General features: G+C 36.5%; 1 protein-coding gene and 1 pseudogene across 2 annotated transcripts in view; one reads left to right on the plus strand and one right to left on the minus strand.

The window, feature by feature from the left end:
- Positions 1 to 26,096, minus strand: part of GSK3B (glycogen synthase kinase 3 beta) — a 209,080-nt gene that overhangs the window by 168,825 nt on the left and 14,159 nt on the right. The window lies entirely within an intron of this gene.
- Positions 4,242 to 10,197, plus strand: LOC123826917 (annotated as a pseudogene).

The following is a 26,096-nucleotide window of genomic DNA, read 5'->3' on the forward strand; positions in this document are numbered from 1 at the left end:
ATCCAAAAAGATCATGAAGTAAATGAAGAAAATGAGTTAATTCTAAGAAATCAGATACACTCAAGAAGTCAATCAAATAGATAAGCTCCCATTATCTCTTACTGGTAGCAAATTTCCCATTATTTCCTAACATTCACGTGAGCAAAGACCAGCATGTGCTAAATCTAATGCCAGTCCGGTTCAATTTCCATGTCTTGAAATTGGTATAAAGATTATGCTGAGTGTCAAAAATCTCATCCTAAAAAACTAAAATTTATCATTTATCCTCAGTGCCTAGTACACAAAAGAGCACCCATATACCATATAACATTGTATATAACAGATAATTAAGTATTTTTCAATGTATAGTTATCAAAGAGTTGCTAAACATTTTCTGTATGTCAAGAAGTATGCTAAACAGATTAGAATAGTGAATAAAACCAAGTCCCTATGCTTATGAATTTACACTCAAGTAGGGAAGACAAGCTAATATATGCCACATGGTAATGATGCAATTTTAAAAAATTAAGCAAGGTAAAGGGATAGAGTATTTATTGACTGGGAGGAGCCACAACAGAGCCCTCTGAAATAATGAAAATGTCCTATACTTAGCTTGATTTTAGTGGTAGTATACTCACTGAGTTGTACACTTAGGCTTTATGCAATCTGTTGTGTATAAATTATATTTCTAAAAGTTATTTTAAGTTTGCTAGAAGACCAACCCCTGCACCCTATGTTCCCTTGCAGCATTACATACAATAGCCAACATATGGAAGCAACCCAAGCAACTATCAATAGAAAAGTGGATAATAAAGCTGTGGTACATATATACAAAGGAATATTACTCAGTCTTAAAAAAGAATGCAATCTTACCATTTGTGACAGCATGGATGAACCACAAATGATAAGAGTATTATGCTCAGTTAAAGACAAATACCATATGATTTCACTTACATGTAGAAACTAAAGAACGATATAAATGAACAAACAAAACTGAAACAGACTCATAGACAGAGAAAGTGGACTGACTGGTGGTTGCAGAGGGAAGGGGGTTGGGGGACTAGGTGAAAGAGGTGAAGGGATTAAGTACAAGTTGGCAGTTATAAAACAGTCACAGAGATGCAGAGTACAGCATAGGGAATATAATTAATAATATAGTAATTATATTACTACTAATAGTGAATAATACTGTAATAACACTACTACTAATAATAAGTAATAATATTGTGATAATATTGTATGGTGCCAGATAGGTACTGGAAACATCAGAGGGAACATTTGTAAAGAATATGATTATCTAACCACTATGTTTACACCTGAAAGCAATAAGAAAAGACAATGAGAGTAAACAGTAATTGAAAAAATTTGAACAATAAACAAAAGCAGTAAGAATTAAAAATAAATAAAAGACCAACCCCACCCAATGATAATTTCCTCTTGATTACCACAATTATTCATATACTTCCAGGTTTAGGGACTAAATCCTCAAAGATAAATAAAATTATACTTTCTGCAATCACATACATGATTTTAAGTTTCATTATATATATCTAACTTTACAATTGTAGTATGTTTACCTCTATCACCCCACAGTTCTACTTTTCAAGCTAATCATTTAATAAGCACCTACTGCATATACACAAGGTGAAAGAAAAACAAAGTCTTGCCTCTAACGGCAGTAAAAAATAAAATCAGAATGATTCTAAAAAGGAGTTGTATAACTAATTATGCATAATAAATATATAAATATAAAATGGAATATATATCTTTAAAAACAAAAAACTATATTTAAGCATTCAGTGCTTCCTTTCTCCAATGACCCAAAATCCCAGAGTTTCTGTTTTAGGAATGAATGAAATGAATGCACGAACTGTACACTCAAAACATTTCATCATCTATTAAGAGAAAAGTCCAGCACAGTGACCAAAAGCCCATCATCCCACCACACCCCTCCCTGCAAGAAGAAGAAATACCCTACAGAAAAGAATCAGAAAAAATATGTGAGCCAGAAGAGCAGTCTCAGTGGAGTGGAGTGCTAAGCGTTACTGTAGCTAAATTAAACTACAGGCTACAATCTTTGTAAGGAGGAAGAAATTAGTAGGCCAAACACTGAAAATGTCTAATAGGATTTAGATACTCTAGGCCAGGGGTGTCAAACTCATTTTCACCGGGGGACACTTCAGCCTCAAGGTTGCCTTCAAAGGGCCAAATGTAATTTTAGGACTGTATAAATGTAACTACTCCTTAACAGTTAAGCTGCCACTGGGTAGAAAGAAGGTGCAGGGCTGGATAAAACAAGGTGGAGTGCCAGATTTGGCCCGTGGGCCTTGTGTTTGCTACCTATGCTCTAGGCAGAAAGAAAATAAACAGATGCACAGTGGTTAAAAACAAATGACAGCCCAGAACAGGTAAAGCCACAGGGACAGCAAGACAATTGGTGGTTGCCAGGGGCTTCAGGGAGGGGAAAATGAGGAGTGTCAGCTGATGTGTTTAGAATTTTTTCTTTTAAGGTGATGAAAACATTTTGGAACTTGATAAACATTTGGCTGCACACTGTGAATGTAAACATGCTACTGAATTGTACAGTTTAAAGTGGTTCATTTTTTGTTAAGTCAATTTCATCTCAATTTTTAAACACACTAACCTCATATAAAAAAGTGAATAAAGGCTCTCTCAGATCATGGCACAAACCCTAACTTTCTGCCTTCCAAGTACTGCCCTGGGTTAAATTACAAGTTATCTATCCACTAATTGTGATACTAAGCCTGCAATATTCATGAGTCTCACCAGGTTACATTAATTTCTTGCCCTAAAATAGCTAGTCTACAATTCCTACCCTCCTATTCTCTCTCTCGCTCTCTCTCTCTTCTTCTCTCTCTCCCCTCCTCAAACAAAATACCCCATACTAATTCTAGGTCAGTTTCTACACCTCTCTCACTTTTAAATATTTTTTAGTATTCAATCCAAAAATAAAGGGAAGACAGAACCATCTCAAGAAATACCATGTTTTCAAAAACCTCTAAGAAAAACCTTCCCTAAATAGTTGTAACAATCAATCAATCTACCTCAGAAAATAAATCTTCTTGCTTATACAGGGTGGAGCAAAGATAGGTTTACAGTTGTTCATACGGAAAATAATACAATAATTAATAAATAATACAAGAATAAACTATTTCACATATTCACAAATGTAAACCTATTTTTGCCCCACCCTGTAATGCTGCAAATTCTCACTACCCTCCCAGACACATAAAATCTACAGTGTGACTATTTTAATCTATTTGCTTATCAAATATAGTAACACTTCTCTAATCAAAAAGACCTCTAGAAATAGCAAGCTTAAAAATCAAAACCCTGGAGACAGACAGAAAATAATTATTAACAACTAACATGTATTAGAATCTACCTACTCTGTGCCAAGCTGGGTTTTTCACGCATTACATCATTTAACCTCCATAATGACCCTGGGAGGTATTATTATAATCATTTTAAAGATGAAGAAAGCCAAGTTCTAAAAGTAAGTAATTTATTCAGGTTCAGAGTTAGTAATTGTTGGAACTGAGATTCTAAAGCAATCTGACTTATACAGAACTCTGCAATACTTAAGTGAAACAGTAGCAGAAAACCATATATATCACAGACTAAACTTTATGGAAGCAATCCCCCAGATCCTCCTTACAATCTACAGTACCGATTAAAATTATCAATATCATTCACAGCACAAGTCTAACAATGTTGGTATGGATTTCCCCATTCACAATTACTCAGGTGCGGCACATTTGTAGGAACACGTAATAATACTGCTAGGACCAACCACACTAAAAAGTTGGGGGGATAAGAGGGAAGACACATGCATATACAAGGAAAGGATGAAAATGATTATTAAAAAGCTACTACATAATCATATTAAATAACCTTCAGCTGTTATATTGTAGAATGCAGCTGTTTCTATGTCCTTCAGTAGAATACAGTAATTAACATTCACGACAATGGAAATGCAGCAGGTCCTCCAATGACGTCATTTTTGTTATAACATTAATGAGATGCCATAGGAACTTAAAAGTTGTTTATATCAATTGTCCTAGGGTAAAATCAGTTTCCTTACACATAATTTTGCTTAAAATGATAGAACCTATCAACATTAAGTGAGAACTTACTGTATCATAAAATGGAACCAAAAATCATATTCAGCATTATCTAAAATATAGATTTTAGGATAATTCCTACAAAAAGTTTGAAATCATTTTTCTAGAAAGTTCAAGATGATAGTATTTCCCGACCTCTCAGGTATTTCCCCATCTCTTATTTCAATCTCTTGTTCTCTCCTCTCTTTTTCCTTAGAACATAAACATCCTCAAATCCCTGTTTTCGTCCATTTCTAACTTGTATTCCCTCAACAGGTAAGCTTCTCAAAGAGTAGACAACACTCATTATCTTGCACTTTCTCATCTCTATCCTCTCTGCTATAGCTTCTGTCTTCAGCTTCCCAGTTGAGCTGTTCTTGCTAAAATCATAAATGTCTCCCTATTCCTAAATTTAATAATGAATTTTCAGGTCTTACTTGTCCTTTTAAGCAGGATTTAACATTTCAGGTCTCTTTCTTCTCTTCCTTCCTCCTCTTTTCAACTCTGGTCAGTTGCCTTCTACAATGCCACTCTTCCGTTTTCCCTCTTCTTACTACTTTCTATGGTGCTCATTTTCCTCTGCCTGTCCCCTCAAATGTTGGAGGATCCCTGGCCGCCTTCTCTTCTGTTAAGAATTCTCAAAACATGACATTAACCTCTATTCAGCCATGCTATATACTCCCCCTCTAACTCTCTAGTCCACGTAACTACCCCCAGCAGCTTTCCAATGCCTTCCAGACATCTCCACGGGCATATTTCCAGGCCCCTCAACCTCAACATGGCCACAGATGAAATGATCTTGGAAAGCCAAAAAACAGAGCCTTGGAAAATGTAGATGTACAGGAAGTTTTATTTTGGTAGGAGTAGGGAAAATTCCCTATTTTAGAAAAAATCATTATCCACACAGTCTTTCTAGCCAAACAGTTGGGGTCATTCCTAACTCCTTCCTTCACTTGACCCAAACAGCCAAATAAAATCATGAAATACCAAAAGAAGATCATAAAACCTTAACCTTTTCAAATCCCCTCTCTTCTCTTTACTCCCCTATCACTTCTCAATAATAGCTTGTTTAGGCTTTCCCACAATATTTGTAATTGTTTGTGGCTATAATACTTATCACATAGTATGTATATTTCTCCATTAACCTGCAAACTTAGTGACAGGAAACCGTGTCTTGTTCTTTTTATCCAATGTACCTAGGAACACATAAAAAGTAATAAACATAAGTCTGGTGAGTGAGTGATTCCAAGAAGCTAAGTAAAACGTCAAAAAATGTACAATTTACTAACAGTAGAATAGGAATGTATGTGTAGTTTAACTTGTCAGCATTTTTTCAATACTGAAGTGCCATCATAGTACATGAATAATAGCATATCAGTAGCATACTGCATATTCAAAGTAACAAAATATTCTTTTCTTCCTTATGTTTCTATGTACATTTTAAATTTTCTACAATGATCACTTTCATAACTGGTGAGGAAACAATATTTTTAGAACAAAATGCCACAATCAACATGAATGAAAATTCTTTTGTTTTCAGGAAAATATGTTGTGAAATTGGAAGGTGAGGTGGATGCATCAGGAATCTAAGAGAACATACAAAAAAAGGGATCTTGCCTGTAATAAACAGTTAAGCTCCCTCAGTAACTGTATTTAGGGGTACAGTTTCATTCCTGTCAGTCAATGATTTACATGAAAATAGATCTTTCAACAAAAACACTGGCTAATAATGAGGGGGAGATATTTGAAAATCAATACTCAAATTCATTTTTCAGATTTAAATTGTCATAAAAATATAAGAGGAAAATATAAATGAATATTTCTATCAACAATTCTCAAAGTATAGTCTGAACCTCTGAACCCTTCCAGGAGGGCCATGAGGCCAAAATTATTTTCATAACAATAATAAGATGACATTTGCTTTTCCATTCCCATTCTCTGAAATCCAAAATAGAGTTTTCCAAAAGCAAACGTGTCCTGTATAAATATCGCAAGAGTATAGCCCTGGTTGGTAGTGTTGGTATTGCTGGCCCAACAACCAAAGAGTTGCAGGTTTGATTCCCAGTCAGGGCACATTCCTGGGTTGCGGGGCAGGTCCCCATTGAGGGGCCTGCAAGAGGTAACCACACACTGATGTACCTCTTCCTCTTTTTCTCCTTCCCTCCCCTCTAAAAGTAAATAAATAAAATCTTTAAAAATATATCACAAGAGTTTAAATGCAGAGGCAGATATGAGAATCCAGCTGTCTTCTATTAAGCCAAAGATATCTGCAAAAATGTAAAAATTCTCCATAATCTTTTTATTTGGGAAAATATGACCTTTTCATTGAAAATGTTCATATTAATATGTAAAGGACTTTTTACTGTAAAGGACTTACTGCTTATTAATAAATTAATAAATATTTATAAATTTCTCAGTTTTAATTTCTAATATGGCAAATGTCTAGAGATGTAACCCAAGGAAAAAGATATCTTTGAGGTTCTCAATAGTTATTAAGACTATAAAGAGGTCCTGAGATCAAAAGTTCAAGGACTGCCGATTTATATAGTTTAAGGAGGGGCAAAGCTTCTCTAAGCATTACCCCAAAGCAAGAAGACCAACCAACAAATATGCTAACAGAAATATTTTAAACTTCTGTACATCCAAAAATAAACACAAGCAAAATACAAGAAAAACTGACAGGAATGGGGGAAAATACAAAATACAACAATGGGTTCACAGTATTTACATTTGAAGAAGTCTTTCACATCACTAAGGAAAAGACAAATACCCTCCAGTAGGAATGGAGACAAAAATTAATGGGAAAACAGTATAATACACAAAGACCAATATACATGTAGAAAAATAACCCTCAAAATTATCAGTAATCACAGCAATTAAAATTAAAACTGATTAAATCAGCAATGTGTTTCAAAATTATGCCAAATTCAGTAAGAATGCAGGGCAACAAGCGCCCATATAAATTACTGTCAGGAACATAAATACTGGTAGTTACAACCTATCTGGAAGGCAATCCAGAAACATGGATCAGAAATCTTAAAAGTGTACACACTCCTCATCCTCCAATTCTATGCTAATGGGATAAAAACATACACAAAAGTCTGCTACAATATTCATTGAAGCATTATTTATAATTGCAAAAGAGAAACTAGAAACAATGTCCACTGAGGAGGAGATGATTGAATATATTATAGTATCCCATAGTGTAGATTACTTATTATCAGATGATTTAAAATTTTGTATGGAAAGGTATCATTGATACATTAGGCTAGAAAAAGGTTGTTAAAATTTTAAATGTTCCATTCAGTAAAAGACAATACATCTATGTGCAAAGAACTATGATGTGCCAGGAATTTTAGGTATATGCCAAGCATTTTATATGCCTTATCACTTTTAATTTTCAAAACTCTATGATGTAGGATGCCCTCTCTAAACTTCCGTTCTCTCATCTGCAAAAGTGACATGAGTAATTTGCCCCAAAACTATGAAAACCTCAACTTACAAAACCATTAGATATTGGAGGTCAAAGATGATTCTAGGTCTCACACTTAAACTATATTTTGCTACATATCATCTGTACCCTAAAAGGTTAACAATGAGTCAATATGACCATCTCCCTTCCACAGCTACCCTTCATCTTCCTCTTTCTTTTTTCCCCTTAATCTTATATTTCTTTCTATAATAAACACACTTTACTTTTTTTATTTAAAAAGGACATTCTTATTTTTGAAATGCTATAATTCAAAAGTCAAAGAGATTCAATTTGGGGAGAATGATTTCATAGCATAACTTTCTAATTCAGTACATCTTGTTATTTAACAATAGCTACAGGCCAATTAAACAAACAATATCAACTTCTTTTGGGAAGTTTTACAGAAAGTTTATGGACTTCAGCACCAACAAACCCGGTTGAAAAAATGCAATGGAAAAACAAATTAATTTAAAAAATTAAATAATAAAATAAAATAAATTAAAATCCACAATAAGCTGTGACCTTAAGCAAATTATTTAACCTCTCTGAAATTCAACTTACTTGTAAAATACTGATAATAACTGCTATCTCATGGGATTGTTACAAAGACTATGTTAAAAAGATCCTGGCTGGTGTGGCTCAGCAGACTGAGCACTAGCCTGCAAACCACAGGGTTACTGGTTGGATTCCCAGTCAGGACACATGCCTGGGGTGCGGGCCAGGTCCTCTGGAAGGGGCATGCAAGAGGAAACCACACACTGATGGTTCTCTCCCTCTCTTTCTCCCACTCTTCCCCTCTGTCTAAAAATAAATAAATTAAAAATCTTTTTTTAAAAAAATGGACTATGTTAAAAAGAATAAAGCAGATAGCTTTTCCAGTTCCAGCCAAGATGGAGGCATAGACAGATATGTTTCACCTACTCACACAACCAAAAACTGGAAACAATCCATTTAAACACCAAAACTGCCAGAAAATCAAATTGCGTGGAAGTCCACTAACCAAGGAGTTAAAAAAGAAACATTCATCTAGACTGTTAGGAGGGGCTGAGATAGGCAGACAAGGCGGAAAGGAACCCCAAAAGGCAGCAGCTGGCAGACCAGGCAATCCCACTTTCACCTGTGGATAAACTAGGAGGAACAACTGGGGAGTGAGACACATCTTTCAACCCACGGTTCCAGCACAGGAAAAGAAAACCTCAAAACCTCTGGCTGTAAAAACCTGTGGGGGCTGTGGTGGTGGGAGAAACTACCAGTCTCAAAAGCAGGGTGAGAGCCAAGTAAGCAGCATTGTTCCCTCTCTAACCCTTCCCTTACATTCAGCACCACAATGTAGCAAACTGGGTTGCCCCACCCTCACAAACACCTACGGCTCTGCCCCTTACAATGTAACAGGTGCACCGAGAGAAAGAAATGTGACCCAAATGAAAGAACAGATCAAAACTCCAGAAAAAGAACTAGGCAATGAGGAGATAGACAACCTATCAGATGCAGCGTTCAAAATACTGGTAATCAGGATGCTCACAGAAATGACTGAGTATGGACACAAAATAAAGGAAGAAGTGAAGGGTATACAAAGTGAAATAAAAATATATATATAGGGAACCAACAGTGAAGGGAAGGAAACTGGGACTCAAATCAACAATTTGGAACAAAAGGAAGAAATAAACATTCAACCAGGACAGAATGAAGAAACAAGATTAAAAAAAAAATGAGGAGACGATTAGGAGCTTCTGGGACAATTTTAAACATCCCAACATCCAAATCATAGGGGTGCCAGAAGGAGAAGAGGAAAAGCAAGAAACTGAAAGCTTTTTTGAAAAAATATTGAAAGAAAACTTCCCCATTCTGGCAAAGGAAATAGACATACAAGTACAGAAAACTCAGAGTCCCAAACAAGTTGGACCCAAAGAGGAACACACCAAGACACATCAAATTACCCAAGATTAAAGGTAAGGAAAGCATATTGCTTTTCCATCTGGCCACAACCATCAGGTAAGCCAAGGTGGGCACTTACAAGTATATCCAGGAGCTATGGAAGAAGCAGCAGTCCAATGTGATGAGCTTCCTTCTCAGGGTGCAGTGCTGGCAGTACCACCAGCTCTATACGCTCCACAGGGCCCCCTATCCCACTAGGCCTGATAAAACACATAGGCTGGGATACAAGGCAAAGCAAGGTTATGTCATATGTCAGATATGTGTACCCAGTGGTGGCTGCAAATGCCCTATTCCTAAGGGTGCAACCTATGGCAGGCCTGTCTGTCCATCATGGTGTTAACCAGCTGAAGTTTGCCCGAAGCCTTCAATCTGTTGCCAAAAAGCGAGCTGGGTGCCACTGTAGAGCTATGAGAGTAACTAAATTTTTACTGGGTTGGTGAAGATCCCAAATACAAATTCTTTGAGGTTATCCTCATTGATCCATTCCATTAAGCTATCAGAAGGAATCCTGACACCCAATAGATCACCAAACTGGTCCACAAGCACAGGGAGATGTGAGGGCTAACATGTGCAAGCCACAAGAGTCATGGCCTTGGAAAGGGCCACAAGTTCCACCACACTATTGGTGGTTCTCGTCATGCAGCTTGGAGAAGGCACAATATTCTCCAGCTCCACTGTTACCGCTAATATGTGTCATGTTTGTAAAATTCTTACTTAATACCAAATTTAGGAGAGTAAAAAAAAAAAGATAAGGAGAGAATCTTAAAAGCAGCAAGAGAAAAGGAGGCAGTTACCTATGAAGGAGTTATCAGCTGATTTCCCAAAAGAAATCTTGCAGGCAAGAAGGGGCTGGAAAGAAGTATTCCAAGTCATGAAAGGCAAGGACCTACATCCAAGAATACTCTATCCAGCAAAGCTATCATTTACAATGGAAGGGCAGATAAAGTGCTTCTCAGATAAGGTCAAGTTAAAGGCGTTCATCACGACCAAGCCCTTATTATATGAAATGTTAAAGGTACTTACCTAAGAAAAAGAAGATCAAAAATACGAACAGTAAAATGAGGACAAACTCACAACTATCAACAACGGAATCTAAAAAAGCAGCACTAATGAACTAAGCAAACAACTAGAACAGGAAAAGATTCACAGAAATAGAGATCACTTGGAGGGTTATCAGCAGGAAGTGGGGAGAATTGGGGAAGAAGTACAGGGAATAAGAAGCATAAATGGTAGGTACAAAATACGCAGCGGGAGGTTAAGAACAGTATAGGAAATGGAGAAGCCCAAGAACTTACGTGCGTGACCGACGGACATGAACTAAGGTAGGTTAATATGGTGGGAAGGAGGCACAGGGAGGAGGAGAATAAAAGGGAGGGAAAAAATGAGACAACTGTAATAGCATAATCAATAAAATATATTAAAAAAAATTTTAAAGCCAAAAATACCCAAGGAAATAAATTCCCCTGCCTTTTGGAAGACCCCAAACCTTAGGAGAAACACTAGGAAACACAAACATTTTTACTGCCTCTTCATAGGCTTACTTAATCTGTCCTACTTCAGATTATCAGAGTTCCTCAGGAGTTTATCAGAGCTCCAAGCACACAGATGCCCTTAAGTGTTGGACAAATAAATATGGAGACTTTGGAACACCTAACACTTTAATAATGAGTCCCATTATCACTCAAATCTAAAAGTCTTCACACAAAGCTGTGGTGCTAATTAACGTTCAACAAGTTTTGATTTCAACAAAGCAATCATGCCGCAAGTTTCATTCAACTTTCTTCCTCAGAAATTCTTATTTCCAAAGAAACATACTTATCCCTGGGATGAATCTTAAAGTCAAAGAACAAGCTCTTAAACTTTAGTTCCAGAAGTAAAATTTGAACTCTGCCAAACTGCCATCCAGAAAGAATATACAAATTTGTTTTCCTTCAGCAATACATCTCCCAAGACCCTGTCACCATTATGTTTCTAATCTTATGTTACATGGCCAAGACCCTTGTCCATGTAATTGGGGAGCAAGGGTGTTTTTGTCTCATTTTATTTTTGTTTCATCACATACTAAATTGAACACTCTTTGACATTTTGACTACTGTTATTTCTCCTTATATGAATTGTTTTTCAAAATATTTTAAGGTGAATTACTCCAATATTCATGGTCAGAATAGTCAAATATTAAATTTGATTAAGGCACATGCACTACCCTACTACAATAAACATGTTTGCTTATGTAATAAACTTTTTAAAAGAGTTACATGCTTTCATTATATCATAATCTTCACATTGGTATCTTCAATTAATATTTTTAAAACAAAACACGTGTCAAAGTCTAAGGAGGTTAGGGGGCTCAAATTAAAGTCTGTAAAACTATCAAATTATGTAATACATAATATCTCCATTAATAAATTCATTTAAAAGAATAAAGTACTGCTATGGAAAATGTCCATAATATATTAACAAGTGAAAAAAAGAACAAAAAACAGTTTGTATAGTATGACCCACTTAAAATTTATATGATAAAAATAAAACAAATACAGAGTGGGAAGAAGAGGGAAACACTGTCCTAGGTGCTGGGAAACCCACAGGTGAACATAAGATAGGCAAGGTTTTGTCCTGTTTTCTTTTGTTGTGGTTTTGCTTTATTTTAATAGCTTATTTTTATCCTATTTTTCCATTACCATTTATCTCCCTTATACTTTCTTCTACCTCCACCCCCTCCCTGCTCTCCTCCATTCTCCCAGCAACTACTGAACTGTCTTTTCATAGAGCTTACATTAAATTCTAGTTAACAGATATCCTGACTTTTTTGTATTTACTTTTAGTATTACACCATGATACATTACAACAATAAAATTGTTCTCACTTTCTTTCCAAATATAAGTTTGCTCTCAGAGCAAAGTAAAGAGGAACACAGCTAATACACTACTTTCTGGATTATAGAGCAGCAATTACAATATATTACCTCATATTAATGGAAGAGAACAAAAACGGTCTCAAAATCATTTTTGTCTTATTTATACTCTAGATCTTTTTTCACTATCCAAATCTAAAGTTCAACTGACAATATTTCATTAATAATTAAGTTGTAGTATATTAATGATATGATTCCTATTTTGTTTGAAAGCCATTTGTAGTAGCATATATAAGTACTGTGCACTCCTGAAAAAATGTCTTCAATTAACCAGTGGTAATTTCTGGAGACGGGCATAGGTGGAAAGTGAGCAGATGGGAATCAGAGAAAATTTTACACTTTTTATTGTGTATGCTTCTATACTGTTTGAGTATTTGTGGTAAAATAATATCTGTATGATAAAAATGAGAAAATGGTTCCAGTGCCAAAAGAAGAACCAGGCATTTAGAAACATCGAAATCTCCCTATCTGACACTTTAATGTCCAGCAATATGGAATTGCTTGAATAAAAAAAATCAATGCTATGCACATATAAAAAGCAGTAAGAGCTCCATATACTATGAGTGATCTCCAAGATTTTTTTTAAAGATGTTATTTACTTATTTTAGAGAGGGGAAGGAAGGGAGAGAGAGAGAGACAGAAACATCAATGTGTGGTTGCCCTGCCCCCTTATAAGGGACCTGGCCTATACCCAGGCACGTGCCCTGACTGGGAATCGAACCAGAGAACCTTTGATTCACAGGCTAGCATTCAATCCATTGAGCTACATCAGCTAGGGCTGATCTCCAGTATTTTTTTAAAAACAAAGTTTAAGTTTTATCTAAGAAGGAGAGAGAGAAATATGGATAAGTATACATACATTTATCTTAAAACTCATAAAATTGGTTATCTGTGAGGGAGAATATAAAAGGTAGACTTATATAATTATACCTCATATTATAATTTTGGTTTTGGAACCCTGTATACATTTTACACAATTATAAAACAAATTTAAATCAAAATGAAAATAGGTTTTTGCCAAAAACTGACAGCAAAATGAACACATAAATCTAACTATATATCAAATGAGTGGCTTAACCTCAGAGAAATCATTTCAAATGATTTTATAAGAATAATTTGACTGTAAATCTCTAGAATTTAAAGGAATTGTAAGAATTCTTAAATTTCCAGTAATCATTTTCTACAACGATTTCTAAATAAGAAAACTAATGTATATAAATAAGTATGTAAATAAAGCAAGTAATTCTCTATTCTCAAGATTTTCAGAATAAAAGAGCTATAAATATAAAGCTTAAAAAGTTAAAGGGAAAATCCTAAACCTCTAATCTTAAAATCACATTAGAAAATATTATGAATTCATGATTTTTTCCTCATTGAATGCACATACAATAATTTCAGCAAAGTTACAGAAAGTAAGGTCAACACAAAAACCAGTTGTATATTTTTATACACTAGCAATAAATAATCTGAAAATATTAAGAAACAAGTCAGTTTACAATACCATTAAAATATTTCAATTTACAAAAGCATAAAGTATCAATTAAGATTAAATTAAACCAAGCAGGTACAAATTTGAAAACTACAGAACATTACTAAAAGAAGTTAAAGATGACTTAAACAGAAAGACATTCAATGTTCATGGATCAGGAGACTTAATATTGTTAGATTTGAATATTAGCCTAAACAATGTATACACATTCTACACAAACCAAAACCCCCAAGTCCTTTTTTGCAGAAATGGACTTATGGCATTACAAAGGATTCTGAATATTAACAATAAATATATCATTAAAAAGAACTAAGTAGGAAGACTTAAACTTCCCAATTCAAAACTTAACTACAAAGCTACAGTTACCAAGACAGTGTACTCCTAGTGTAAAGACAAAAATACAAACCAATGAAATAGAACTGAGTGTCCACAAGTAAGCCCATGCATCTATGGTTAACTGATTATCAACAAGGGTGCCAAGACCATTCAATGGGAAAAGAACAGGTTTTTCAACAAATGGAACTTGGGGAACTGGGCCATTACTTACCTTACACCATATACAAAAATCAATTCAAAATGTGTCAGGGACCTAAATATGAGAAATGAGAATATAAAATCCTTAGAAGAAAACATGAGTAAATCTTCATGACTTTGGATTTGGGAATGCTTTTTCAGATATAACACCAATAAAACAAGGAGGAAAAAAAGAAACAGGTACATTCAACTTCACCAAAATGTAAAACTTCTGTACCTCAAAGAACACTAGCAAGCAAATAAAAAGACAACCCACAGAAGGGGAGAATGTATTTTCATTTCATATATCTGATAAGGGTCTAATATGCAGAATACATAAAGAATCTTTACAAGGCAACAAAAAGTCAATCCAATTTTAAAATGAGAAGACTTGAACAGACACTTTTCCAAAGAAGATACAAATACCCAAAGAGCCCATGAAAAGATGTTCAACATCTTTAGTCATTGAGGAAATGTAAATCAAAATCACAATGGATATCTACCTAGGATCTTCAACTACAACTAGGATGTCCATTTTTTTTTTTAAGGAAAATTAGGATGTCTATTTTCATATGAACTAGGATGTCTATTATTAAAAAATGGAGTAAAATAAGTTTTGGAGAAGATGTGGAAAAACCAGAACCCTCATACACTGCAGGTAGAAGTGTAAAATGTGGAATCTGTTTTTCACTTCTTCGGTAAATTAAACGTAGAATTACCATGACCCAGCAATTCCATTCCTAGGTAAATAAGTGAGGAAACTCCTAAGTGTCAAACAAAAACCTGTCCACAAATAGTCTAAGCAGCACTATTCCAAACAGACAAATGCAGAGAACCCATAAAATGAATAAACAAAGTGTGGTATATTCATACAACGGAGTATTATCCAGCCATAAAAAGCAATGAAGTACTGATACACATGGCTACAACATGGATGCACCTTGAAAACATTATGCTAAGTGAAAAGAAGCCAGACACGAAAGGCCACTTATTACATGATTATGCAAGTATTTATATGAACTGTCTAGAACAAGCAGATCCAGAGTCAGAAAGCAGATTAGTGCCAGGGCCTGGGGGAAGAGAGGAATACAGAGTAGCTGCTTAATGAATGCAGTTTCCTTTTGGGGTATGGTTAAGTTCTGAAACTATATAGTGATAGACACACAAAACTGTGAATACATCTAATTCCACTGAATTATATACTTTAAAATGGCATAAGTGATCAATTTTATGTTATGTACATTATACCACAATAAGAAAAACATTTCTCTCCCTCTTTCATCCCCCTTCTTCTCTCTCCCCAGCCTCTCCCTCACCCCAACATACAATCAGCAAAATCCAGAAGGCGGGAAGTTCCAAAGGACAAATGATCTGATTTCTTAATAAATACTCATAAATGTCCAGAAAACGAGGAGGAAAGAAAAATAATCATTCATTGTAAAGAGATTTAAAAATAGCAACCAAATGCAACATATGGGCCTTATTTAGGATCCTAATTCAAACCAACCAATTTTTTTAAGAGAAAAAACATATAATCGGGAAACGTGAACACTGGTATCTGATAATGTTAAGAAATTTTTAAAATACGTGGAAGGTGGACTTCCAGCCAAGATGGAGGCATAGGTAGACACACTGTACCAACTCAAACAACCAAGATAGGGACAACAACAATTTAGAAACAGAATAACAACCAGAACTGATAGAAAATTGAACTGTATGGAAGTCAGACAACCAAGAAGTTAAAATAGACAAATTCATCCAGACCGGTAGGAGGGGCAGAGTCGGGCAGCTGGGCACGGGTAGTGGCATGGAAAGCAGAGAGCGTCGGGCATGTAAAGCATCCGGGGTGCACAAGACTGCAGCAGGCTGACCCTGGCCAAAGGGTGGCAACGGGCAGACCCAGCGAGGCAGCGATTGTGAAGGAAGGCACTGCGCGCAACCCAGGATCACAGTGCTGGGTACTACAGCCTTGAGACACTGATTGAAAACACCTGTGGGAGTTGAGGCTCAGGGAGAGACTCCCAGCCTCATAGGAGAGGTCATTGGAAAGCCCCACAGGGTGCACAAGCCCACCCACATGGGAATTGGCACCAGAGGGGCCCAGTTTGCTCGGGGGAAGTGGCAGAAGGGACTGAGGGACAAGGGAGAGCAGAGCAAGCACCACTGTTCCCTCTCAGACCCCCGCCCCTACATACAATGTCACAACCCTGTGACTGGGGTGTCCTGCCCTGGTCAACACCAAAGGCTCTGCCCCTCATACGTAACAGGCACAACCAGCCCAAAGGGGGAGAGGGAGGATGGCTCGAACAGAATTGAAAGCCCCAGAGACAGTACTTTTAAACGACTGAGAGATAGCCAACCTATCAGATGCACAGTTCACAGCACTGGTGATTAGGATGCTCACAGAATTGGTTGATTTTGGTCACAAATTAGATGAAAAAATGAAGGCTACAATAAGTGAAATGAAGAAAAATGCACAGGAAACCAATAGTGATGGAATGAAAGCTGGGTCTCTCATCAACAGAGTGGACCAGAAGGAAGAAAGAAACATCCAACCAGAAAAGAATGAAGAAACAAGAATTCAAAAAAATGAGGAGAGGCTTAGGAACCTCCAGGACATCTTTAAACATTCCAACATCCAAATTATAGGGGTACCAGAAGGAGAAGAGGAAGAGCAACAAGTGGAAAAGTTATTTGAACAAATAATAAAGGAAAACTTCCCCATTCTGGCAAAGGAAATAGACTTCTAGGAAGTCCAGGAAGCTCAGAGAGTCCCAAAAAAGTTGGACTGAAGGAGGAACACACCAAGGCACATCATAATTACATTAGCCAAGGTAAAAATGAAGGAGAGAATCCTAGAAGCAGCAAGAGATAAGGAGACAGGAACCTACAAAAGAGTTCCCATCAGAATGTCAGCTGATTTCTCAAAAGAGACCTTACAGGCAAGAAAGGGCTGGAAAGAAGTATTCCAAGTCATGAAAGACAAGGACCTACATTCAAGAATACTCTATCCAGCAAAGCTTTCATTTAGAATGGAAGGGCAGAGAACGTGCTTGTCAAACAAGGTCAAGTTAAAGGAGTTCATGATCACCAAGTCCTTATTATATGAAATGTTAAAGGGACTTATCTAAGAAAAAGAAGATAAAAAACAGGTATAGTAAAATGACAGCAAACTCACAATTATTAACAACCACACCTAAAACAAAGATAAAAAGATACTAAGCAAACAACTAGAACAGGAACAGAAACACAGAAATGGAGATTACATGGAAGGGTAGCAACAGGGGAGTGGGAGAACAGGGGGGAAAATGGTATGGAGTATAAGTAGCATAGATGTTAGGTAGAAAATAGACAGGGGGAGGGCAAGAATAGTATGGGAAATGTAGAAGCTAAAGAACTTATGACACGGGGACATGAACTAAAGGGGGAGAATGTGGGTGGGAGAGGGTGTGCAGGGTGAAGAGGAATGAAGCGGGGGTAATAGGACAACTGTTATAGCATAATCAGTAGAATATATTAAAAAATATATGTGAAAGGTAGAATCATGGTACTGTTTATATTTGTTCTAAGCACCCTTACAGAGATATAATATTTCTTAAAAAGTCATATGTCTGAAATTTGCTTTAAAAATATTTGGGATAGTAATAAGGATATAGATAAAAACAAGACTGACCACATATAGATAATTAACAGAAATCTGAGATGGACATAGTAGTTCATTACACAATTCTATTTACTTTTATTTAATGGAAAGATCCTTAATAATGTATGTCTAATTTTAAATTAACACCTCAAAACAGAGAAAATACTCGCCATCTGTTTTCGAACACAAGGTTCCCCAAAATAATAATAGTAATAAAATTATTATTGTTGTTGTTATTATTTATCCCATTCTACTAGAAGCAAAGTCAGTACCTATAATGAGCTAAGGAAGAGGAAAGAGAAGCAGAAAAGTAGAAAGAAGGAACCTGTAACTCATTCTTCCCTTCCCTCACCCTAAGCTTCAGAGGCCCCAAGGATCTTGGTTATTTCAAACTAGGAAATTAAAAGTTGAGATGGGAAAAGAAAACTTTTGGGGAAGAATAAAGCTCTTCTCTCCCACTTCCTCAAAACTGTGAAAAAGGAATAACAATTGAAGGGGGAAAATACAGTGTTCTGCATAGCTCAATCCAGTTAATAGTCATAGTTGTTTTAAATGGTTCTCAATAGTTCTACAAATTATCAGAGGGCACCTCTGACCATTTAACTCTGCTGAACAAAACTGCAGAGGTCCAAGTTAGGGGTAAAAGATCTTCACATTCCACAGAAATCTGCTGTGCCCATCACCGTTAAACATTTAATACCCTAATGACCAATATAAACCAAACTTCCACTGCAAACAAACTAGCCTGAAAATACTTTTCAGAAGAAAAATATTCAGTCTGAAAAGAATGACAACAAAGCACCAGATCTACTTAAGATATACAACTCATGAGAAACAACAAAAACTTATGGCACTAGGCCAACACCTGCTGATTACAACTAGTACTCAGTGAAAAGTACTAGTACTAAGTACTAGTACTCAGATCCCTAATGGGAAGTTTACCTCTATTAATACCTTATAAAATATATTCAAGATGAATTTCCACACTTAAAAAAATCATCTAGGGAATGTAACACCTGAAACCATAAAACCCCTAGAAGAAAACACAGGCAGTAAGCTCCGTGACATATTGAATTTTGTCTTTATTGACAAAATAAAGTCTTATTGAATTTTTGGATCTGATTCAAAAGCAGAGGCAATAAAAGGAAAAATAAACAAGTGGGACTACATCAAACCAAAAAGCTTCTGACTAGCAAAGAAAACCATCAATAAAATGAAAGGGCAAGCTACTGAATGGGAGAAAATATTTGCAATTCATATATCCAATAAAGAGTTACTTTCCAAAATATAAAAAACTCAACCTCATTAGTTAAAAAAATTTTTGATTAAAAAATGGAGAGAGTATATAGACATTTTTCCAAAGAAAACATATAGGTGACCAATCCCTGTCTTACAAATCAAAACCACAAATCAAATATCACAATGAGCTATCACCTCATACCTGTCAGAATGGCTCTTATCAAAACGACAAGAAATTAACAAGTATTGGAGAAGGTGTGGGATAAAAAGGAACTCTCCTGCATTGTTGATGGGAATGTAAACTGGTGCAGCTGCCATGAAAAAGAGTATGAAGTTTCCTCAAAAAATTAAAAATAGAACTGTCATATGACCCAGCAATTTCACTTTATGGTATTTTTCAAACAACAACAACAACAACAACAACAACAACAACAACAAAACCCCCGAAAACACTAGTTCAGAAACATGTAAGTACCCCTATGTTCATTGCAGCATTATTTACAACAGCCCAGATATAGAAAACAACCAAAGTGTCCATGATTGGATAAATGTACAAAGAAATTGTGCTATATGTACAATGGAATATTATTCAACCACAAAAAAGAATAAAATCTTGCCATTGTGACAACACAGATGGACACCAACGACATTATGCTAAGTGGAATAAAAGAAAGACAAATACCATATGACTTCACTTATAAGTAGAATCTGAAAATACACCACAAACTAACAAACAAAACAAAATTCACAAATATAGAACAGATCGGGGGTTGCCAGGGGAATGGGGAAATGAGTAAAGAGGGTTAGGATAACTAACTTCAGACTTCCAGTCAAGATGAAGGCGTAGGTACATATGCTTCGCTTCCTTGCACAACCAAAAGAAGGACAACCACCAATTTGAAAACAAAAAACAACCACAACTGCCAGAAAAATCAAACTGTATGGAAGTCCAACAAGCAAGGAGTTAAACAAGAAACATTCATCCAGACTGGTAGGAGGGGTGGAAATGGACAGCCCTGGTGGAGAGGACCCAAGGCAAGGTGGCAGGAGCTAGAAGGGGCAGGCAAGGTGACAGATGGCAAATGGGGCAGTCCTACATTCACCTGTGGATAAATCTGGAGAGAAAAATGGCGAGCAAGACAGACCATGCAACCCACAGTTCCAGCATTGCAAAAATAAAGCCTCAAAAGCTCTAGCTGTAAAAATCTGTGGAGGTTGCAACAGCAGTAGAAACTCCCAGTATCACAGGAGACAACCTTGGAGGTACCCATGGGGTCCTAGAAGATACACAAACCCACCCACCTCGGAATCAGCACCAGAAAGGCACAATTCACTTGTGGGTAGCAGGTAAAGTGACTGAAAGTGGGGCAAAAGCCAAGCAAGCAGCATTGTTCCCTCTCTAACCCTTCCCTTACATTCAGCACCACAATGTAGCAAACTGGGTTGCCCCACCCTCACAAACACCTACGGCTCTGCCCCTTACAATGTAACAGGTGCACCGAGAGAAAGAAATGTGACCCAAATGAAAGAACAGATCAAAACTCCAGAAAAAGAACTAGGCAATGAGGAGATAGACAACCTATCAGATGCAGCGTTCAAAATACTGGTAATCAGGATGCTCACAGAAATGACTGAGTATGGACACAAAATAAAGGAAGAAGTGAAGGCTATACAAAGTGAAATAAAGAAAAATATACAGGGAACCAATAGTGAAGGGAAGGAAACTGGGACACAAATAAACAATTTGGAACAAAAGGAAGAAATAAACATTCAACCAGAACAGAATGAAGAAACAAGATTTCAAAAAAAATGAGGAGATGCTTAGGAATCTCTGGGACAATTTTAAACATCCCAACATCCAAATCATAGGGGTGCCAGAAGGAGAAGAGGAAGAGCAAGAAATTCAAAGCTTATATGAAAAATTATTGAAAGAAAACTTCCCCAATCTAGCAAAGGAAATAGACATACAAGTACAGAAAACTCAGAGTCCCAAACAAGTTGGACCCAAAGAGGAACACACCAAAACACATCAAATTACCCAAGATTAAAGGTAAGGAGAGCATCTTAAAAGCAGCAAGAGAAAAGGAGAGAGTTACTTACAAAGGAGTTCCCATAAAACTAGCACCTGATTTCTCAAAAGGAACCTTGCAAGCAAGAAGGGGCTGGAAAGAAGTATTCCAAGTCATGAAAGGAAAGGACTTAAAATCCAAGAATACTCTATCCAGCAAAGCTATCATTTAGAATGGAAGGACAGATGAAGCACTTCCCACGTAACGTCAGGTTAAAAGAGGTCATCATAACCAAGCCCTTATTATATGAAATGTTAAAGGGACACATCTAAGAAATAGATGATGATCAAAAATACGAACAGTAAAATGACAACAAACTCACAACTATCAACAACTGAACCTAAAAACAGTAACAAACTAAGCAAACAGCTACAACTGGAACAGAATCAGAGATATGGAGATCACATGGAGGATAACTGGGGGAAGACAGAGGAAGGAGAATGGGGGAAAAGGTACAGAGAATAAGAAGTATAAATGGTAGGTATAAGACAGACAGGGGGACAGTAAGAATAGTATAGGAAATGAGAAGCCAAAGAACTATATATGTATGACCCATGGAAATGAACTAAGTGGGGAGGAATGCTGGAGGGATTGGTGTGCAGTGCAGAGAGGAATAAGGGGACATAGAAATGGGACAACTGTGATAGCATAATCAATAAAATATACTTTAAAAAAAGTACAAACTTCCAACATATAAAAAAAGTCATGGAGATGTAATGTTCAGCATGGCATCTATCATCAATGATATGTACTGCATATCTGAAAATTCCCAAGAGAGTAAATCTTAAAAGTTCTCATCACAAGAAGAAAAATTATAACTTTGTATGTTGGCAGATATGTAACTTCAAAGCATAATACAAATTATTATGTTGTATACCTGAAAGTAGTAAAACATTCTATGTCAATTTTTCCTCAATTTTTTAAAATGGCACGTGGTGACAGTTTTTCCTCAAATAAATGTTTAAGAAGTTTTTGAGGCTCTCCTCATGATCTCCCTACACATGCCCATTAAACACACACACACACACACACACACACACACACACACAGGATACAGAGGGTAACAAACAACCTACACTGAAACCTTTACTATTTTTATTACTACCAATAACAACAGCCCTGGCCTGTGTGGTTTAGTTGGGTGTCATCCCGCAAAGCAAAAGGTTACCAGTTCAATCCCTAGTCAGGGTACATTCCTGGGTTGCAGGTTCAGTGGCAGTCAGGGGCCGAGTACAAGAGGCAACTGATTGATGTTTCTCTCCCTCTCTTTCTCCCTCCTTCCCCCTCTCTAAAAATAAATTTTAAAATCTAAAAATAATAGTAATAATAATAATGACAGCTAAAACTATGTACCAGATACTGTGCCAAGCACCTTACATATGTAATTGCCTCCTTTAAGCTTTACAGCCACCCAGAAAGGTTAACTATTATTACCACCACTTCCAGATTATGAAACTGAAGCTATAAAAAGTTAGTAACTTGTCTAAGCTCACCATACCTCATCAGAGAGACTGGTTCTGGCCTTATGATGTCAAACATAAATATAAAGCTATACATACCTAAAGATATATCAAATCTCACTCAAAAAACTTTTATTTCCAGAATATTTTCTGAAACCTTCCTTTCTAGGAAATGGAGTTAATCTATGCAAAGCAATGGATGAGGAACATGTGTCGACCAATTTATTATTCTTTCTTTTTCCCTAAATAGGGCAGCTTGGTCTCTTTCCCAAATTTAGTGCTAAATTACTGTTTCTAACAACTAAAACCCAAATTGGCAGTTAATTACAATCACATAGTAGCATGGCAAGGTCAAAAGAGCAAAGATTTAAGAATCAGAGAAGTTAGGGATCCATTCCCAGTTCTGCCTTGTTACTAGTTTTGTGGTTTTTACCCTCCAGAAGGGCCTCGGGTTCCTTGTCTGTAAAAAGGACATATCACTTAGGCCCTGTGGAATAATGCTTTTTAAATGCTGGCTCCCTCCCCTTCTATTCCAAAATAAAAGCAAAGTCCAAATACCTAAGGCAGAGCTTCCAATGTGTGATCCAATGAAAACTAATCTTTCAAGGGTTCCTATATGCATCATTTCCTAAACTTCACTGACTGTAGAATATTTATTACAGCATAACAATGTTTAGGAAACACTGACCAAAGTACTTTCATACAGGTTTTAAAAAAAAACACTTTGCTTCAGATTCTATGACAGCTCTCTTGGCTCCGGTATTCATTCTAATCCACTCTCTAGTTCTTGCCTTCGTTCTGTACAGTGAGATGGCAAATCAGTGTCCCTGCTAGGTATAAGAACATTCCATTTATTGAATATTGTACATTAAAATCAGGCATTCTCTTATAAATATGGTCTGAAAAACTCAACTGTATGAAAAAAAGAGATTGTTATCACAAAATTAACAGAAACAGTATTTTTCCAGTTACAGAGTAGAGGAGTCTGGGAAGAATAAGTTCATGTTTCAGTTTTCATTTACTAGAACTGCATTAAACAAACCAATTATTACAAACAAAATGTGTACCTGGACTCATCTTCAAAGAATAAGTCAGGGCAGAGGATAGGAGCCAATTATACTGTATGTGAGCTTTGTATTATCACTGAATTTTACACAAAATCTGACATTTGAAGCATTAATCAATTAAGAAAAATTCCTCAGTGAAAACAGAAAATTTACTCCAAATCATGAGAATCATAAATCAATCTTTCAAATAAATATTTAACTACTTTCAAAAACTACAAAATATTTCTTAAAAAGAAAAACATTATTATGAACTGATGTATTGAAAGTTGGTCTCTACAGTTAGGATTTAACCTTTTAAGTTTCTGATTTATTTTTCAACATTCAACATTTTTTAAATGACAACTAGATAAAGAGGACCTTCATATGTAATAACATAAAGCAATAACAAAAAATATTGAGACAAGAGACCACAGATAATAATAAAGATGGAAGCTGAGGAGTCTAACACTTGCCTTAAATCTGGGCTCAAAATTGATACCTTGAAGTTACCAGAGGTAGCAAGGCTCCATTTTTGTACAATCTTTCACATTCTCCTTAGGACAGTAGTTAAGAATAAGAGCCCTAGCCTAAACTACCTGGGTACACCCATCAAAACCACAAACTTTTTAATTTTATTTATTTATTTATTTTTAGAGAGGGGGGAAGGGAGGGAGACAGAAAGAGAGAGAAACATCAGTGTGTGGTTGCCATTCAAGCATTGCCCCACCGGGGATCTGGCCTGCGTGTGTGTGACTGGGAATCGAACCAGCAACCCTTTGGTTCACAGGCTGGCACTCAATCCACTGAGCCACACCAGCCAGGGTCACAAACTTTTTTCTAATTAACTTCCACAACCCTTACTCCTATGGTCTACAACAACAGTTTTAACCTTTTCCCTAAAACTTGAGAAAATTGCCCAGGGTTCGGGTCTCTCAGGTATGAGGTCTGTCTGGAAGGTATCCAGCCATGCAGTATCAAAAATGGAGACATCTACTGAAGATACAAGAAATAAGAACATTTTACATAGGACAATGACAACTCAGTACCCTTCAAACTAGACACCTTGGAACTTCACACAGTTCTCCCAATCACTATCAGCTGCCCTGTCATATTTTCCTGAATCTCATCTCTTCCCTTTTAAAGATGATTTTAGTTTTGGGAAAAGCCAGGTGTCTCAGGGAGCCAAATCTGGGCTGTAGGGGGCCTGAGTCACCTAGGTGATTTGACATTTTTCAAAAAAACTCTGCACGAGACATGATGCATGAGTGGGCACGTTGTTGTGATAAAGCTACCAATCCCACGCAGTTCAAACCCCTGTTGTTCAAGCATCAACTATATAGTTGCCCACAGCTGCCACCACCTTCTGAATCATGTGAATAACTTCTGCTGAGGAATGTTCAAGCTTAACACAAAATTTGATACAGATCATTGCTCTACTCACTGCGTCATTTTGAATACAATAGCCACACAGTACATATGCTCACTCAATGGCTCTATCACCCCCCACTGACTAGTAACAGTGAAGTTGTCATTCCACATATACACATTCCAGTCCACTATCCTCGGCTGCCAGGTTACACTGATGTCATGCAAACGTTCTCGTTATATTGACAATGGCTGGGTTTTTTCCAGACAGACCTCATATATTATGAGAAACAAGATGTCCTCTCATTTAAATTGGGACATAGAGTCCCAATTAAAGCCAAAATTTTTAAACAATATCTTACTTCTAAATACATATGAATGGCTGACAAGCTATGCAATTTATACTGATCCCATATACAGTTGACCCTTGAACAACAGGAGGTTAAGGGCGCCAATCCTGTACAGAAGAAAATCTGCCTATAACTTCTGACTCCCCCAAAACTTAACTACATTTGTCTCTCAGTATTGAGGGTGCTTAGTTCCAGGACTCCCTGTGTATACCAAAAGCCACAGATACTCAAGACCCTTATATAAAATGGTGCTGAACAATGCATAGTCAGCTCTCGGTACCCACAGGTTCCCAGATGAAAATCAAAAATAGTTTTCGATTCATGATTGGTTGCAGCGTGGATGTGAAAGCCAAAGACATGAAGGAAACGCTGGATGTGAAGAACAGAGATATTAGGAAAGGCTGACTGTATATTTATTAGATAAAATCCATGTATAAGTGGACCCACGCAGTTCAAACCCCTGTTGTTCAAGCATCAACTATACAAAAATCTTCTGCCCTA

The sequence above is a fragment of the Phyllostomus hastatus genome, unplaced genomic scaffold, assembly GCF_019186645.2.
Source record: "Phyllostomus hastatus isolate PE091 unplaced genomic scaffold, TTU_PhHast_1.1 phas_contig_86, whole genome shotgun sequence".
NCBI lineage: Eukaryota > Metazoa > Chordata > Mammalia > Chiroptera > Phyllostomidae > Phyllostomus > Phyllostomus hastatus.